The sequence below is a fragment of the Cebus imitator genome, unplaced genomic scaffold (assembly GCF_001604975.1).
Source record: "Cebus imitator isolate Cc_AM_T3 unplaced genomic scaffold, Cebus_imitator-1.0 Scaffold459, whole genome shotgun sequence".
In the NCBI taxonomy this organism is placed as follows: domain Eukaryota; kingdom Metazoa; phylum Chordata; class Mammalia; order Primates; family Cebidae; genus Cebus; species Cebus imitator.
In genome coordinates this window covers 297,079-312,620 of record NW_016107774.1, presented here as the reverse complement: position 1 = coordinate 312,620, position 15,542 = coordinate 297,079, and the positions used below count along the sequence as shown (strand labels likewise).

The window sequence follows — 15,542 nt, the reverse complement described above, 5'->3', positions numbered from 1 at the left end:
GGATTACTTTTATGGATTTGCATACGTTGAACCAGCCTTGCATTCCCGGATGAAGCCTACTTGGTCGCGATGGGTAAGCTTCTTGATGTGCTATTGCAGTCGGTTTGCCAGTATTTTATTGAAGATTTTTGCATCAATGTTCATCATGGATATTGGCCTAAAGTTTTCTTTTTTAGTTTAGTCTTTGCCTAGTTTTGGTATCAGGATGATGTTGGTCTCATAAAATGAGTTAGGGAGGATTCCCTCTTTTTGGATTGTTTGATACAGTTTCAGAAGGAATGGAACCAGCTCCTCTTTGTACGTCTGGTAGAATTCGGTTGTGAACCCATCTGGACCTGGACTTTTTTTGGCTGGTAGGCTATTGATTGCTGCCTCTACTTCAGCTCTTGTTATTGGTCTATCCAGGGTTTCAACTTCCTCCTGGTTTAGTTGTGGTAGAGTACAAGTGACTAGGAATTTATCCATTTCTTCCTAGTTTACTAGTTTATGTGAGTAGAGCTGTTTGTGGTAATCTCTGATGGTAGTTTGTATTTCTGTGGGATCAGTGGTGATATCCCCTTTATTGTTTTTTATTGCCTCTATTTGATTCTTCTCCCTTTTCTTTTTTATTAATCTGGCCAGAAGTCTGTCTATTTTGTTGATCTTTTCAAAAAACCAGCTCCTGGATTTATTGATTTTTTGAAGGATTTTTTGTGTCTCTATCACCTTCAGCTCTGCTCTGATCTTACTTATTTCTTGTCTTCTGCTAGCTTTTGAGTTTTTTTGATCTTACACCTCTAGTTCTTTCAATTTTGATGATAGGGTGTCGATTTTAGATCTTTCCTCTCTTCTCTGGTGGGCATTTATTGCTATAAATTTCCCTCTTGACACTGCTTTAAAGGTGTCCCAGAGATTCTGGTAAGTTATGTCTTCATTCTGGTTGGTTTTGAAAACATCTTTACTTCTGCCTTCATTTCATCATTTATCTAGTCGACACTCAGAAGCAAGTTGTTCAGTTTCCAAGTGGTTGTGTGGGTTTAAGTGTGTTTCTTGATCCTGAGTTCTAGTCTGATTGCACTGTGGTCTGATAGACTGTTTGTTATGATTTCTGTTCTTCTGCATTTGCTGAGGAGTGATTTGCTTCCAATGATGTGGTCAATTTTAGAGTAAGTGCAATGTGGTGCTGAGAAAAATGCATATTCTTTGTATTTGGGGTGGAGCATTCTGTATATGTCTATTAGGTCCACTTGGTCCAGCACTGCATTCAAGTCCTGAATGTCCTTGTTAATTTCCTGTCTTGTTGATCTGTACAATATTGACAGTGGAGTGTTGAAGTCTCCCACTATTATTGTGTGGGAGTCTAAATCTCATTTTAGGTCATTAAGAACTTGCTTTATGTATCTGGGTGCTCCTGTGTTGGTGGCATATATATTTAGGATAGTTAGCTCTTCCTGTTGGATTGATACTTTTACCATTATGTAGTGTCCTTCTTTGTCTCTTTTGATCTTTGTTCGTTTGAAGTCCATTTTATCAGAGACTAGGATTGCAACCCCTGCTTTTTTTTGTTCTCAATTTGTTTGGTAAATTTTCTTCCATCCCTTTATATTGAGTCTATGTGTATCTTTGTATGTGAGATGGGTTTCCTGGATACCACTCACCAATGGGTTCTGACTTTTTATCCAGTTTGCCAGTCTGTGTCTTTTGATTGGGGTGTTTAGTCCATTTACATTCAATGTTAATATTGTTATGTGTGAATTTGATCCTGCCATTTTGCTACTGGCTGGTTTTCTTTCTCATTAGTTGACTCATTTTCTTCATTGCATTTTTGGTCTTTTCCAACTGGTTTGCTTTTGCAGTGACTGATACTTTTTCCTTTCCATGCTTAGTGTTTCTTTCAGGAGCTCTTGTAGGGCAGATCTGGTGGTGACAAAATCTCTCAATAACTGCTTGTCTGTATTTTATTTCTCCTTCACTCATGAAGCTTAGTTTGGCTGGATATGAGATATTGGGTTGAAAGTTCTTTTCTTTAAGGATGTTGAATATTGGCCTCCTCTCTCTTCTGGCTTGTAGGGTTTCTGCCGAGAGATCTGCTGTGAGTCTGATTGGCTTCCCTCTGTGGGGGACCTGACCTTTCTCTCTGGCTGCCCTTAGCATTTTTTCCTTCATTTTGACCCTGGTGAATCTGACAATTATGCCTTGGGGTTGCTCTTCTTGAGGAATATCTTTGTGGAGTTCTCTGTATTTCTTGAATTTGAAATTTGGACTGCCTTGCTAGGCTTGGGAAGTTCTCCTGGATAATATCTTGGAGAGGGTTTTCCAACTTGGATTCATTCTCCCCATCATGTTCAGGAACACTGATCAAGCGTAGATTAGATTTTTTGACATCATTCCATATTTCTTGGAGGCTTTGTTCATTTCTTTTCACTCTTTTTTCTCTTGTCTTGCCTTCTCTTTTTATTTCATTGAGTTGATCTTCAATCTCTGATATCCTTTCTTCTGCTTGATCAATTCAACTATTAAATGTGTGTTTGCTTCACATAGTTCTTGTGCTGTGTTTTTCAACTCCATCAAGTCGTTTATGTTCTCCTCTAAGCTGGTTATTCTAATTAGCATTTCGTCTAACCTTTTTTCAAGGTTTTTGGTTTCTTTGCATTGAGTTAGAACGTGTTCCTTTAGCTCAGAGAAGTTTGTTATTATCCACCTTCTGAAGCCTGTTTCTGTCAATTCGTCACACTTTTCGGTCCAGTTGTGATCCTAAGTTATTGAGGAGTTGTGATCCCTTGAAGGAGAAAAGGTGTTTTGGTCTTTGATGGTTTCATGTTTTTTGCACTGGTTTTTTCCCATCTTTGTGGATTTACCTGGCTGTGGTGTCAGAGAGTTGCTTGATGAGGTTGCTTGTCTGCCTGTGGAGGTGATACTGGGTTTCTAGGGACTCCTTTAGGTTACTAGGGAAGCTTCCTGTGTCTTTTTTGTTTATACTGGGAGATTAGGCCCACCTCTTCTGCTGACCTGTAGGTACTGCTGGGTTGTCAAGAACACCGTCCTGTTGCTAGGTAGGCTTCCTGTGTTTTTTGTTAAAACATGTAGCCCAGTCCCACCCCTCTAGTGGTGGGTTGTACCCTTCCTCCACTGGGCTGGATCATTTAGGGTTCATCTCAGACTGTGGCACTGGCTGCACAACCCACTAGAGTCAGAGCTTAAGCTCTCTGGGGTTTGTGGGGGAGGGTAGGGACCTGCCCAGCTTTCAGCTTCCTCTGTCACCAGTCAGGGGGTAGAGGCCCACCCAGCTGCTCCCGCTTACAGCTCCATCTCTCTCTGGGCAGGGGGAGAGGGCGATAGCTTAGTCTGCAGGTTCTTTTTCAACTCCGTGCTTGTAATTAATTCCCAGTGCTGGACTGGCAAAGATCCCCTGTTCTGTGCATTGCTGAGGCTTTGGGGGAAGCCCTGTGTCTGGACCAGAGCACCAGAAGTGGAGCCTCTGACTCGCTGGTCAGATGCACTTGCTGTGTGAAGCAACACCCCTCCCCACCTAGGTCTGCTCTGAGTGGGCTTTGCTCACCATCGGACCAGACCCATTGAAATGCACCTGTTACCTCATTTGAAGCTAGGAGATCTCTGGTTTTCTGTGTCTTTCTCGCTGGGTGTTGTGTGCTGGAGTTGTGTCTAGTCAGCCATCTTCCACTTATTCTCATTCATGCCAGAGTGGCAGTGGGATTTGCATTGTCTGGGAGTAAGGAGTCTCCTTGCCTAGTTCAGAACCTGAACATTTTTTTACCTTGTGGTTTTGCACAAGTCACTACACATTCCTAAGCTTCATATTTTCCAGAAGAAATGATCTGCACAGGCAGACAGTGTATATGCAGGCTCTTCTTTACAGTTGAAAGGTCCTTAGAAATAATTAGAATTCTTTATATTGGAAATAGAAAAATAAAAAGTCTGATGTGACAGAAGCAAGAAGGTGTGTTGGGTCATGGAACTGGAAAGCCCAAGTGATGAACCTGGCTGCAGAGACCATCTGAGTATTTATCTCAGCCTGCTTTTAGATATGCTTCCTCTGATTGGCTTCATTCTCATGCTCTGTCTCATGGTCCCTAGCATGGTAGACTCTGCATTGTCAGAGTAGAAGTCGTACAGGTTGGATGACACTGCCATTGCCATCACATGCTGTCTGGTGGATAAGATTGAATCAAGGCTCACTCCTGAAGCAATCACCAGTGTAATATGTTGTGCTTACTCATATATTCCACTATTAGGATGAGAATTACCCCAAAAACAAAAATCAGAGCTGTTGCTTGAAGAAGGAGAAGGACTGTCTAGAGCAGCACTCTCTAAAGGAAATACAAGGTGAGCCACATATGTCATTTTAAATTATCTGATAGACATACTTTTAAAAGTAAAAATGAACAAGTAAAATTAATTTCAACAATATATCCTATTTAACGTTTCCTTTTCTTTTCCACAGACATTATGGTGGGTTATGTTTAACTGAATATGTCTAAAATGTTATTTTCAACATGTGATCAACATAAACATTAGTAGGATAGTATTCTACATTTTTTCACACTATGTCTCTGAAATTCAGTGTGCATTTTACACTTACAGAATATATCAATTTCAACATATTTTAAGGGTTTCATAGACACATATTGCTACCATATTAGGTAGTACAAAATTAGGACAAAAATAACCACTGCTCTATTTCTTCATATCTGCTACCACATTGGATGCTTACAAACCAGTAGTTAGGATGAACCCATGTTTCACAAGTTGAATGACTAGCTTAAGCAACAGAGGGATCAGAACTCTAAAGTAGATATCATGAATTCAAATATAAGTTTTAAGGCCAATGAGGAATGTACTATATGTTCTATGAAAAGGAGTTGGAGTAGACTTTTTAGATTTTTATTGAAATAACAGAAGCTCCTTGTGTCAGGCCAAGTAGCCAGTTTATAGCCCAAATTCTGTTCATTCCACCCAACTTATACCAGGAGATCTCTCATTCGTTTCTGTAGGGCCCAGCCTCATGTCCCGTTGGCTACCCAGTCCTGAATTTGTACTCCAGTTTTACTACGTGAACTCTCCATGGCAGAGACTCTTCCTTAACCCTAGTTAGGGTCTTTACAGTCTCCTCTTGTTTTTTGGTGCAAGTCTCTGTCTGTGTAATTGGTGATCTGTCTAATAAACATCTCCTTGTAGAACTCATTCTTCATTTTCTTCTCTTGCTTATCCTTTTTTAGCCCCTAGAATCTTGCTTTTGTAACATGGGCCCTCCCACTTACAAGGAGACTCTACAGATTTTTTTCTGCCTTAAGAGAATAGCCTCACCCTTCATGGATCTTCCATAAAAATAATCCTGCATTCCTAATATCCATTAGCTAATGGGGTATTTGTGAGGATTTCCTTGCCAAACATGCCTTCTCTGGAACCCATAACCGATGACATCACATCCAGAGATTGTGCCTACTCCCCTGGTCATAACTGGGCACCTCAACTGATACTGCCCTTCACCCACCCTGATAATGAATGGGGGTAATTTCTGTCCTATTAATCACAAATATATATGATACTGACTGTGCTACTGTCGGCCATACTCTTTAGCAATGATATTCTGCATTTAAGGGACTCTTGGATTTTAGCGACTCTGGATTTAGGGAAAGAAGTGAGTGTAGGAGGATGACCACTTATTAACACTTACTATGTGTCAAGCATTTTGATAAATGCTCTACATTTATAATTTAATTCAATAGTCACTAACTGCAATTATTAACCATATTTTAAAGCTGAAATTTCAATTATTACTTATATTTTAAAGATGAGGAAACTGGGTATCCAAAAGTTCAATAACATTGCCGGAAGTCTCAGGCTAAGAAGTGATGGATGGAAGATCAAAACTCAGGCCAGTGCAGACTGCCCCCTTCTCCCTCCCTCTGTGTGCCCTGTGTTTGCTTCTTGACCATACAGTCCCTTTAAAAGAGCCAATTAAAACAAAACAAAATAACACAGAGGACTAAGAATCCAAGGCATTTTTGATGCCCAAGTTCTGTCATTCGATATTCTTTTGGGATGGAGAAGACATAAAATCAAATAAAGAATTATGTACCTTTAAAAAAATTCAATTGGCAAACTTTGAGTTTCATCTAAACAATTCATTTGGTGTTTATTGAGAATTACACTTCCCCTATCTATTTAATCATTCAGGACCACAATGCCATAATGCTCGACAGCCCCAAGCAGGATTTCTCTCCTTGATTTTTGTACTTTACATGAAATTCAAGCTCCCTTTTTATGTAGCAAAATAACAGAGAGCATCTGAACAAAAGTGCTGTAGGAACCAGAAATCCAGGGGTTTTTTGTTGTTTTTTGTTTTGCACTTGCAGACTCATTGTTTCCCTGCACAGCCTCACACACAATAGAATTCCAGATACTTTTAATAGATAGAATTTCACTCCAGTCTTTTGAAGAGCAATGATGTCTGTCTTGTGATCATTCCATCCTGCTTTGGCATTCAACAAAACCAAATCATCATCATGAGGAAAGGGTTTGCTTCTAATCCCCAAGATCATTATGATTCATGAATATGAGGGACACTATAAAGTCAGCAGTAAAAGTTCCCAGCACATGGTATGTACTGGATAAATGTTAGGTTTCCTCCTTCCTATCAGCACTCTTAAGGCCACATACAATTGTCCATTTATGTAGAAAATGACCTCCAAGTTTTGCTCACACATTATCTAATGTCTACATTAATTACAACATCTTGAAGATATTTGTTACTGTTTCTAAAGCGTGTTAACATTCAGCATCCCACTCTGACAAACATCCCTGAGAGGTAGGCAGCACCAAAATAACATCCATCTTGACAATAAAAGTCAAAGGTGAAGAGGGGCCAAGAGATTTGTCAAAAGTAGATTTGTTCATCGGAATACAGAAGTTCAGTGAATGGGCTCACTTAATGCCCATCCCATGGTTCACCTGGTCTACAAAGGAAAGAAAGCTAAAAACTACATTTCCCAGAGGTGTTTGTAACTTAGAATCCACCAATCAGAGACATTAACACCTGTTAAGAAACCACCAATCAGAAAGATTAACACCAAAGGGAAGTTTTGTTTGGAATTTATGCCTGGGGAGAGTGGTAGAGTAAAAAGGCACCCATTTGACCTGCAAGGATTGTAACCACAGCAGCATAATTCTGAATCTTACTAATGGGGCTGTGCTTTTTAATTCACAGTTTCCTGGCTTTGGTAAAAGCAGAAACTCCCTGGATAGTTCATTCTGCAGTGTGGCTTTGGAAGTCATTGCAGGAAGCTCAAACCAGAGCCTGCTGTGCAGCCCGGCCAGTGATTAGAGGTATCCTTGCATTTAATAAAATTTCTTTTGCTTAATCATCTAAAGAAAATTCTGTTAGCTGTAACTGAGAACACTGGCTGGTGCTTATGATTAAACCAATGATCAAAATCAGATTTTATTGACTCCATGGAAAAAATAAAATATTTTATATAACGGCAAAACTTAAAAGAGCTAGGATGATATAAATGGAAAGAAAAAAATAGACCTTTGAGCTACCTATGTCTGTATCCAAACCTCAGCTCCGCTACTTGTGGACATGGATAGGGTTACCAATAGGACCAGTAAGTGAAAGTTTCCTGGAAGTTTTGGGAAAATTAATCATGAGATTGTTGCCAGCCAAGTTTGGACATCAAATTATACAGAGAAGATGTGGTTACTGACATCAGGCAACTACAGGGTCTTAGTAGAAATAAAACTACGCAAGTAACTTTCCATACGTCCTTGAAAAATGCTTACATAAAAATCAGGATAAAAGTAGGGGCTGGGTTCATGCCTATAATCCCAGTACTTTGGGAGGCCAAGGCAGGGCGATTACCTGAGTTCAGGAATTCAATACCAGCCTGGCTAACATGGTGAAACCAGTCTCTGCTCAAAATACAAAAGTTAGCCGGGCGTGGTGGCGGATGCCTGTAATCCTAGCTACTCTGGAGGCTGAGGCAGGAGAATGCCTTTAACCCAGGAGACGGAGGTTGCAGTGGGCCAAGATCATGCCATTTCACTCCAGCTTGGAAAACAAGAGTGAGACTCCATCTCAAAACACAACACAAAACCTTGTATTTTAAAAATATATTTTCCTTATGTGTGTAAATCTCATTTTTAAAAACATAAAAAAGATAACAGCTAAAAAAAAAAAAAAAAAAAAAAAAAAAAAAGGAGGAAGAGCGATGATGTTATGAATAACACAGCAAAGGAAAAAAAAATTAGGACTTCTGGGGCCTGAAAATATGACTGACAGGCACTGCAGGTTGTCTTCATGCAGGTTGCCAACTTGTTGGAATTTGGTCCAATTTTCAGGAGAGGGACTATTGCTCTTATAAGCATAGGCAGTAAAATGCATCAGGGAGCAATTCCAGGTGCAGCTGCGGAGAAGAAATTCAAAGAGAACTAGATAGCCTCTTGGAGGTTGCTATGCTATTTATCTTTCTTTAAGCAAAAGGAAATAAAAAGCAATAGGAGAACTTAACTTTCTTTCGGCTACTGTTTTCTGAGATCACATTCTCCCACACAAGGGCCCTTCAAAAAAATTGAAGATGGTCTATTTTACAATTAAAAATTAACTTGTTAGGTAAGGGTTTATTATCCCTTTAATAATTTCCTAGGAGTAAGCATATTGAGAAACGTCCCCACTTTTCCACTCTTTGCTTGTTTTCACTCATAGTTTTCTTTCAGAATGGATTCTGTGAATTTTCTCAGGCCAAATTGTCACCTTCTTTTTAATTATATCAGGCAGAAAGAATTCTAGCCCTGTTTTCAAGAAGTGTACTCTCAAGCAAGGCCTGCCTGGTTCTATTCTTCACACTCCTTTCCTGCGGCTTCCAGATTCTGAAAATTTTTCTTAGTCTTCAGTTTCAAGCACATATTCATCTCTCAAGACAGTAAACATTTGTCTCATCTGGGTTCTGAAACTCAGTCTCCATTTGCATAACAGTTTTGTAGGGCTGTTGGAAAAGAAAGTGGAATAATACATCAGGAGTATTTAAAGCATGCCTAAGCAATATTTCTTTGAGAAAATTCTGGCTCTTTACGCAAAGCCATTTCCTTTTGTAGTTAGGTACTACCAGGACTCTGACTTCTAGCTGCTGAGGTTTTGGCAGAAGGGTCATGTATTACTTCCAAGCCTTCCTAGTACATAAAAGTATTCTACATTCTCCTCCATGCTCTGCCACCTTCCTGGCTATGTAGTCTCACTGTAGAAGTCAAGCCTTGAATATAGAAAAGATGCTATTATCCTAGATTCCTGAATGACTAATGGAGGAGGCTGATATGTGCCAAGAGGATCCTTTGTCCAGGACTGTTACATGAGGAATAATAACAATAAACAATTAAAACATTGAATTTTATTTGTTTGGCTGGACTTCTTTGCCTTAACTAATACAAGTTGTGTTAACTTTTGATTTCCTAAAGAAAGGTTTTATTGGCCAAGCACGGTGGTTCATGCCTGTAATCCTAGAACTTTGGGAGGCTGAGGCAGGCAAATCACCTGAGCTCAGGAGTTCAAGACCAGCCTTGCCAACATGGTGAAACCCTGTCTCTACTAAAAATACAAAAATTAGCTGGGTGTGGCGGCAGGCACCTATAACCCTAGCTACTTGGGAGGCTGAGGCAGAAGAATTGCTTGAACCTGGGAAGCAGAGGTTACAATGAGCCAAGATCACACCACTGCACTCCAGCCCGGGCAACAGAGTGAGACTCCATTTCAAAAAAAAAAAAAGAAAAGAAAAAAGGCAAGGAAGATTTTATTTATTTTCCTTGCCTTATTTTATCTGAGAACACATAACACATAGGGACAGCATTATTCCTTCGATCTTTATTTATCTGTTCTTCATGCCCTAAAATCTCATTGGCCCATGATATTTCATCTCCATTGGGTATGCCATTCTGGAAACCTTCCATCATGTATTCTCCGTACTGACAATATCACTCTCAAGAGAATGAAAATTGGTTATAGATGAAAGGGGAGAAAAGCATGCTCTTCTGTGTATAAAGCACAAATAATCATATTGTACGAAATGGATACATACTGATACACCTGGGGGATTAAAATTTTATGGGGGGATAGTAAGAAAAACAGTGTCTCAAAAGTCTTGTTAGAAAAACCATGATGAAGCAGCAAGGTTGAGAAGCACTGCCTTCAACGTAGCATTCTATGAACCAATTGTCAACATCTCCCCTCATCATAGCTATAAAGTATTCCTGAAATGGCTTCTTCACTTCCTTTAGAACGATACATTAGCTAAGAAAACAATATGCTCTGTAGGTGTTTATTACAATAAAGATGAAACGTATTGAACAAATCTTAGCCAAGAGACTCACCAGTAACTTTCAGTCCATTCAACAGTTCCCGAGAAATCCTTTTCTGTAGTCTTCATAAATGACCAACCCTAAAAGGAGTTGAGTCAAGGCAAAAAAAAAAAAAAAAAAATCAGGTAAAGAAAGCCTGAGTGGCCCATTAATAAAAGCCTTGAAACAAAGACTTTTGCATTTGAGAGTTTATTCTTTCTTTCAAAAGTTAAAAAAGAAAGTGATGAACTGAACTCTAGACCTAATATAAGTGTTTATATTTGGGAATTCCATTTAATTAATTCAGTGGAAACTATCCCCTAGGAATTATCCACTGAATGCACTCCATATGTCTATATCCCTAGTTACCTGATTATAAGAGCTATATATATTCATTGTAGAAATTTTAACACATTCACAAAAACAGTCATGCATCACTTAAGAGTAGGGACACAATCTGAAAAATGTGCTATTAGGCAATATTGTAATTGTGAGAAGATTGTAGAGTGTGCTTACACAAATCTGGATGGTGTAGCCCACTACACACCCAGGTTATATGATATGTAGGCTACAAATCTGTAAAATTTATACAGCATATTACTGTACAGAATATTATCAACAATTATAACACAATGATAAGTATTTGTCTATTTAAATATAGAAAAAGGTACAGTAAAAAATACAATAGATTAAAAAAACAGTACACTTGTATGAGGCACTTACTATGAATGGGGCTTGCGGGATTGGAAGTTGGTCTGGGTGTAGCCAGGGAGTATATGACAAGTGAACACGAATACCTAGAACATTACCGTACACTCCTGCAGACTTTATCAACACTGTACACTTAGGCTACATTAAATTTATAAAGATATCTCTTCAATAGTAATTTAACCTGAGGTTACTGTAACTTTTTACTTTACAAACTTTACTTTTTTAACTTTTTAGCACTTGTGATGACACTTCTCTGAAAACACAAATACGTTGTACAGCTGTAAAACTGTATTTTCTTTCTTTGTATGATTATTCTATGAGCATTTTTATTGTCAAAATCATTTTACTTTTTAAATGCTTTTGTTAAAAACTAAGACACAAGCACACACTACCGTAGGCCCAGCCAGGCTCAGGATCATCCACGTCACTGTCTTCTGCCTCCCCAGCTTGTCCTGTTGAAAGGTCTTCAGGGGCAATAACATGCATGAAGCTGTCATCTCTTAGGATAACAAGGCCTTCTGGAATACTTACTGAGAGACCTGCCTGAGTCTGTTTTACAGTTAAATTTTTAATATGTAAGTAGAAGAAGTGTACTCTAAAATATGGATAAAAATGATACAGCATAATAAATACATAAACCGGCAATATAGTTGCTTATAATCATGATGAAGAATGAGATAGCATACACAATGGTATGCATGATACTTCCATAGGACTGGTAACACAGGAGGCTTATTTTCACCAGCTTCATCACAAACACGTGCATGATGTGTGTGCTACAACATGACAGTGGCGAGGAGGTCACTAGGAGATAGGAATTTCTCAGATTCAATATAATTCTATGGGACCAGCATCATATGTGTGGCCCATCTTTAATCAGAACATTGTTATGCAGCCTATAACTGTGCATAAATAAATCACCCATACATTCTATCTTATCAGTAACTACTTCTAAATTCTGAGGTATTTATTTCTAGTATTTTTCTAGGCATATAAATTTGAACGAATGACTCCCATAATAAACATTATTCAAGTAATTCACTGTTGATTAACCCACCACTGAAGATAAAATCAGGTCAAATTAGAGCTTCTTAAAGCACCATGGCATATTAAACCTTTGGAGTTTTACACATACTTCTCTGTCTTCTGGGACGTTTCTTTCACACATTTGTGTGACTGAAATATCATTATTTATCTTTTAAGAATCCAGATTCAATAACTTTCCCTTTAGAATTTCTGATCCAACCATATCCTCCAGCAGAGCTGTTCATTACTCCCTTTTCAATAACTCTATCTTGGACATGCTCTATCATAAAGTGTTAGCATGCTATATCTTATTTTATTTGCCTAGATGTACATTCCTTACTAAACTGTGAGGAAATTAATTGAATACATATATACATATAGATAATTAGTCAACCATTATATGCTGGATATTGTATCAAGTACCATGGATTAATAAACTATGCCTAGCTTCCAGCTGTGCTAGAGAAAGTTGCAGCAAAACCATGTCTCCACCATGAAAAAGTATAAAAACGGATAAAAAACAACAACAACAACAGAAACATATCTTTTGAAGGCTTTAAGGAAGCTGCTAATCAACTATGACTTGAAGAGTCAAATATCGAGGAAAGGAAAATATATAAGCTCATTGAGCTGAGCCTAACATCTGCATGCTGCCTTTTAGCTGAGGAATTTAGTGATTTTTGTCTTTAGGCAGAAAACTAAGAAGTTAGGTAGAGGGATAGATTGTAAAAGCCTGAGAAAGAACCCACCAGATCTTAGGTCATCTCACTGGGCTGGAAAGAAAAACACCAGGGTTTAAGGTTACAAGGTAACCAGCACTCAAAAACCAAAACCCTGCGAAGGAGAAGCAGCAAATTAAACTCAACACCATTAGTCAATTTTTCCCTTGAAGCATTTACAATTAAATTGAACAGCCTAAGAGACTAAGAAGGCACTCAGAAAGCAGCTGAAAAATGGAAAGACGTTTTTTACAAATGTCACTGTAGAGGAAAGACAGTAATTGCAACTCAAAACCCACTAAGAAGGATCCCTAAGAAATATCCCTCACTCTAAATTTGCACCTCTGGAGGACCAAATTCTAGGAGTGGTAAAACAGAGGAAGAGCAAGCCTTATAAAGACTACTAAGCAGTTTCAAATCTGTTGAGTCCTTAAGTAGACTGAGGAGATCTGATCTACTGCTGTATATGAAGATAAAGAAAATGCTCTCAAGAGAAAGATACTAATATGTGGAATCTCCACAACATTCAGCAATTAGTTTAGACACACCCAACAGAACTCATGCTAAAAACAAAAATAAAACAGAACAGATGCATAAGTAACTTAGATATTGGAGATATCAATCATGGACTTTAAAATGATTTATTAAAATCTTGATGAAAATCTTCAGAAATTTGGAATTTGTATAAAAAGAACGAAATAAAAATCTTAACAACAAAAAATTTGTAACTAAAATGTACAGCTTAACTGATGGGTCAAACAATTTACTGGGCATGGCTGCAAAGAACATTCATGAGCTGGAAGATGTCAGTTAGAAATATCTCAAAAACAGAGAGCAAAGAAGATAGCACAGAAACAAGAAAACACAAGAGATACATAAGATACAGTAGAGAGATCAGTGCATGTAAAATAAATACCCAGAGAGAAGAATGATAAAACAAGGGAAAATAAATATTTGAAGGGATATTAGCTAAGAATTGTCCCAAACTGACAAATGACTCAAACTAGAAATTCTAGAATTACTATGAGCCCCAGGGCAAATAAATAAAGCAAGTAAATCACAATGGGGTCATTTTAGAGATAGTGTTGTAAATCATGGAGGTAATCTTGTAAGCATTCAGTTTAAAAAATAAAAACAAAATGCAAGAACTGATTCAATACCTTTAAAGAATTTACAATAGCAGTGATATAGAACTTATCAACAGAAATGATGAAAGCCAAGAGACGAGAAACATGTCCTCAAAATGCTGGAAGAAAACAAACAAAAACTGAAATGATATATCCAATAAAAATATTATCTAAAGGAGGAGATAAAATAAAGACATTTCTATACAAAGTATTAATTTAATTTCCATCACTCTTACACTAAATGAATTCCAGAGGATATGATTTAATTAAAAGTAAAATAATGCAAAAGGAAACATAAAAATGTAGAAAAAAGACTGAAAGAAAGGAAAATGGGTAGATGTTTGGGAAAATAGACAGTTACCATTTAGAATAAAACTCTCAATTCGAAATCTGAAGTCCAGTAAAAATACCTTTCAAAAAAAAAAGAAAAATTCAAACAAATCAACTAAATCTCAGAAAACTTAAAACTAGCAGAGTTATGTTACGAGGAATGTTTTAAAAAATATTCAAGCACAAACAATATGAGACAAGACTAAAATTAGCTCTACATAAAGAAACTAACAACTGGAAAGAAGATAAACATAAAAGCATTTCTCCTTTAAAAAGAATCTAAAGGATAATTGTCTAAAGCAAAAATAGTACAAATGTATTGCATCTTCAGAATGTATGTAAAGAGAAGTGCATAGCAAAAATAGAACAAGAGATAGAGGTGATTGAAATTATATTCTTATAAGACTATAAGGTGTTAACATTTTACATGAACTTTTATATTATTTTTATTGATACATACCGGATGTAGGTGTCTTCTAGGTACATGTGATATTTTGGTATATTCACATAATGTGATCAAATTGGAGTAATCGTGATATCCATCACCTTAAGCATTTTTCTTTTCTTTATGCTGGGAACATTCAGATTATTTGCTCCTAAATATTTTGAAATATAAAACAGATTATTGTTAACCATGATCACTCTATGGATCTATAGAACACTAAGTCTTATTTCTCTTATCTAACTTTATTTTTATATCCATTAGTTAACTTCTTTTCATTCCCTCCTTCCCATTCCCACCCTTTTGAGCCTCTGGTAACTACCAATATATTCACTTTATCTCATTCTAGCATTAACCCAAATGTCTCAGTCCAAAGTCTCATCTGAGACAAAGCAAGTCCCTTCCACCTCCAAGCCTGTAAAATAAAATTTAAAAAAAGTGAGTTACTTCTGAGATACAAGGTGGGTACAGGAATTAAATAAGTGCTCCAGTTCCAAATGGGAGAAATTGGCCTAACCACATATCATATCAAACATACACACACGCAAACAAAAACAAACAAATAACACATTAGGGCCAGGCTCGGTGGCTCATGTCTGTAATCCCAGCAATTTGGGAGGCCGCGGTGGGCAGATCACGAGGTCAAGAGATCAAGACCACCCTGGGCAACATGGTAAAACCCTGTCTCTACTAAAAATACAAAAATTAGCTGGGTGTGGTGGCATGCACCTGTAGTCCCAGCTACTCAGGAGGCTGAGGCAGGAGAATCGCTTAAACCCGTTGAACTAGGAGGCGGAAGTTGCAGTGAGCCGTGATCACACCGCTGCACTACAGCCTGGCAACAGAGCAAGACTCCATCTC

General features: G+C 37.8%; 1 protein-coding gene across 1 annotated transcript in view; it reads right to left on the bottom strand.

The window, feature by feature from the left end:
* The window catches only part of LOC108291574 (NADH dehydrogenase [ubiquinone] 1 beta subcomplex subunit 3-like), a 29,235-nt gene extending 19,569 nt beyond the window's left edge, over positions 1-9,666 (bottom strand). The window contains exon 1 of the mRNA XM_037732622.1: positions 9,627-9,666. The gene's annotated coding sequence lies outside the window, so the exon portion shown is untranslated. The remainder of the gene's footprint in view (positions 1-9,626) is intronic.
* Between the last annotated feature and the right edge of the window lie 5,876 nt (positions 9,667-15,542).